The following is a 4,488-nucleotide window of genomic DNA, read 5'->3' as shown; positions in this document are numbered from 1 at the left end:
GAGTTGTGAGGGAAGTGTAATGGACCTTTATATTCAAAAACAGATCCAGAAAGTTTAGATAATTTCGACTATATATATAAAACTTTTAATACCCAGAACTAAGGATTTAACTATTTTTAATAAAACATCATCTAAAGTAAATTGTATAGATAGAATTCTAGAATTAGCAGAAAAATTCAAATAATGGAAGAAGACTCTATAAGACATTGGGATAAAAATAAGATAGAAGTCGGATTAGAAATAACGAACAAGAACATAAAGATTAGAATAGTAAAAAGTAAACACATAAATCAAGATATAAGATTTTAATGTACTGATTAAAAAATTATTAGATTTAAAAGTGATAAGACCCTCTAGTAGTCAGCATAAATTAGCAGCTTCTATGGTTAGAAATTATAGTAAAATAAAATGAGGTAGAGCAAGAATAGTTATAAATTATAAAAGACTAATTTATAATACTATATTAGAAGATGATACAAAATACCAGACAAAGCTATGATAATAAATAAAATACAAAACAGGAAAATCTTTTCAAATTTTGATTGTAAATCTGAATATTCGCAAATAAAAATGGTGAAAGATTCTATTCTATGGACAACCTTTACTGCACCACCAGAACATTTTGAATGGTTAGTCATGTGTTTTGGATTGAAGAACACACATGCTATTTTTCAAAAGAAGAAGGATGGTATTTTTAATTCTTTTCCATTTGTTTATGGGTATATACATGATATTTTAGTACATTGTGAGAATTAGAAAGAACATATGAAACATTTAGAGATAGTTTTAAAAAAATTCATAAAAAAATGGTTTAATTATAAGTAAAAAGAAAATGGAAATTACCAAACAAAAATTGAATTCTTAGAGATAATTTTAGGAGAAGGAAAAATCCGACATCAACCACACATAATATAGACAATTTTACAGTTTCTAGATAAAATTGAAGAAACTAAAAAATTACACGTCTTTTATGAATTTAAATTATGCTACACATTTTATTAAAGATTCAACCCCTGTTTTGGCTTAATTATTTCAAATTATAATTAAACAAATAGTAATTTTTTGAAGAATATGTAGCCAAAAAAAAAAAAGAAAAAACTTTTAGGTTTACATGTAATATTATTTTATTAAAAAATATTTGATTAATAAAAAGAGAAAAAAAATGAATTTTACTTTAATGACGGCCTAACAGAGACTTAGGAAAGAAAGTAAAACCATTGTATAGTAAGTCATCTAGCAAATGACAAAAATATTTTAATTAGATAGATATAACAATAGATATACTATTAGTTAGATAGATATAAGAAGTTAAAAATTTACCACTATTAGAATTACCTTCGGATGGTGAATTTATATAATAGAAATAGATTACTGTGATTAGGATGGGATGAATTTTATATTCTAATCCAAACAAATATAGTGATCAAAGGGAAGAAAAGATTTGTGGAAATGTTAGTGGAAAATATAAAATAAAAGCAAAATACTTGATTAGTTTAAATTACAAAATAATGGCTATAATACATAGTATAAAAAGCATTAAATTATTTTTAAATATTGAATTCACTATTAGAATAGACTATGAAGCTATAGTAAAATTTATTAAAAAGACAAATTTTGATAAAATAAAGCATAAAAGATGACTAAAATTGTATGAAATAGTAAATAGCTATAAAATCAATATAGAACACATAAACAGAAAAAATAATATTTTGACAGTTAATTTATGTAGACAAGTCATTAACTTTCTAACCAATTATTTTCATAGTGCAGTTGGATAAGATGATGACAAAATTTGGGAATGTTACTCTAAGAGTGATCGCACAAGGATCTAATCTTTGATTGAAAATAAATAATTTAGAAAGACTTTCAAAAAGGGAATGTTGTCTACTAGATAATTTCTAGATGATATATGACTTTAAATAAAAATTAGATAGCATTAATGCTCTGGCTAATCATTTTTAACAGATTCACAATCAAGGACAAAGTAGAAATTTTAATTTCTTTATAGTAATTAAAGGTAGAAAGCCTAACATATATTTATTGGCCGGAGGTATTACAACAAGTAGGAAGATTTCCATACTCCCTTTTCAAAGGATTTTACACATTAGAAGAAACTTTAAATTTTTGTAGAGAAATGATTGGATTTAATTTTTATATATCTGAAAGAGTTAAATAGACTATGACTATGCAAACCTCCACTTTTAAACCATCATCAATAATACTTTGTGATAGTTGTGAAATTATGACCAAGGTTGTTAGAGATTTGAATCATAGAAAGCATTTATTAGAAGAAAGAATACGAATTCTTGAAGACGAAATTTCTTCATCTCAATAAACCATTAGTAAACATCAAAATGAGATTTTTCAATTACAAGATAGTTTAAAAAGACCCAATTCTAGAGATAGTATTAAAAAATCCATCTCCAAAGATATTGCTTTTATAAGTAGAAATTATTCTAGCAAAATACAAAGACTTATTTAATTGACAGATTCTACTGTAGTGCAAGAAAAAACTTTATATGAATTAGAACAAAAATTGGCGATTATGTTAGTATTGTTTGAAATTCTATAAAGGAATCAGTCGTACTAAAGATAATCGATTTCTCTCAAATTCTAAGCTACTACCACAACCAAAATCGATATTTTTCTTAAACATGACCTCAAATGTGAATGATTTATTAAAAATTCAGCTTTCCATAAACACAATTATCATACAAGTTTCTTTCACTATACAATTTTTGAAAAAGAAGACCATTTTTTCTAACCTTACCGAGTATGGCATGATAGATAGTATATGTGTTCTAAAAAGATCTTTTAAAGTTTTCACCCAAACTTAAAAAGACTCTTGATCAGTTAAAAGATCATCCTTTTATGATACAATTCATTTCCTATAACACCACATGCTTGTTTTCATGTTTATCATGTCTATCGAGATTATTATTAATGTTTAATTTATTTTTTAATTAATATAACTATTTTCATCGTGATAAATTATATTGCTTTTACAATGAAACGTGTTCTAGACACCTAAACAATCGATGTGCCAATTAACTCAAGTTTGATATGATTAAAATATATAATACATTGGTTTTATTATGTGATTTTAGCTCATCTTGTTTTTATATTAAACTTATATATATTTCCTCTTTTCAATGAGTGCATTTTTGAGTAATTTAATATAAAAATAATATTTGAACAACAAAATGGATTTTTAATCAATAAAATAATTAAAGGTAAGTAAAGGTAAATCAGGAGTGTTAAGATTTATTTCCATAAATTATGCTAATTAATTGTCATTAAGTTAGAAAATAACAATTTACATATTTTTCTTCACCACATTACATGTAAAAATCGGGTCCATCATATTCATGAATGAATTGGTATTTTGGATTATGGAAAATGAGAATGATGGTAAGGTAAGGAATTTTAATTAATATTTTACTCAATTGTTTAATTTTGAATTCAAAAGCAATGATGACATTTTAATTGATTAACATTAAAATAATATTTCTATTTCATTTTATATATGAAATTAGCGTATAAATGTGTGCACATTTTCAGTGCCAGTATATGTATATGCTTGTATGTATGTGTTCATATATAGTATATATAGGCATGGGTGAGATTATCATATGTATACGTGTATGTTATGTGTGAGTGTGTGTGTGTCATGCATATTTATAGACCTTATATGTATGTATAGGTATATATCTAGGCATGTGTCTATAAATTTGTATTCGCGTGTAGTTAAATAAAATTTGTAGAAAAATAGATTTATATTTTAAAGAAATTATATAGGGATTTATTGCTTTAACAATTACTGATCTATTTGAATGATGGGTGATTTTAACTTTAAAATTTATAGGAACATTAAACCTATTTACACGTAGGTTTTTATTTTTTGTTTTTACAACAACTATAGTAAATTAGTTAATTTAATAGAGCAATGTTTCAGGTTACATTTAAATTGCAAATTTGTCGAAGTTATGAATAAATGATAATGAAATAGGATTTTGGCACATTGGCTTCATGGGTGGTTTTGAACTTCTCTACTTGCCATTCAAGAAAAGTAAATTTCTAGGAACTCCAAGTAAAACTACCGCTGTCTTAAAACTACCGTTGTCTTCATGCGTAAATTTCACTATTGAATGTATAAAGATATTATCTAAATTTGTTATTATGCGATCTTGATAATTGATTATTACGTTTTATATTGTTAATATTTCTCGTAATATATTCATGTACGTCAATGCTTTCATAAGAATACATGAAGTTTCAAGGGATAAAAAGCTTTTAAATGCATGAGTTAATCAATATTTTAAAAAGATATGTATCCCAAATGTTCTTATTACGAATTGTATGTCCTATACCATGAAAGGTGTGGATGGAAAATGGGCATGGGGACCAGCGCACCCAACCAATGTTCAATATTAATAATGATAATATTAATGTTAACCGTTTTTTGGTACTACCAGTAGAACTCGAATG

The sequence above is a fragment of the Olea europaea genome, chromosome 11 (genome assembly GCF_002742605.1).
Source record: "Olea europaea var. sylvestris chromosome 11, O_europaea_v1, whole genome shotgun sequence".
Lineage (NCBI taxonomy): Eukaryota > Viridiplantae > Streptophyta > Magnoliopsida > Lamiales > Oleaceae > Olea > Olea europaea.
Note: the sequence above shows the minus strand (reverse complement) of the source record.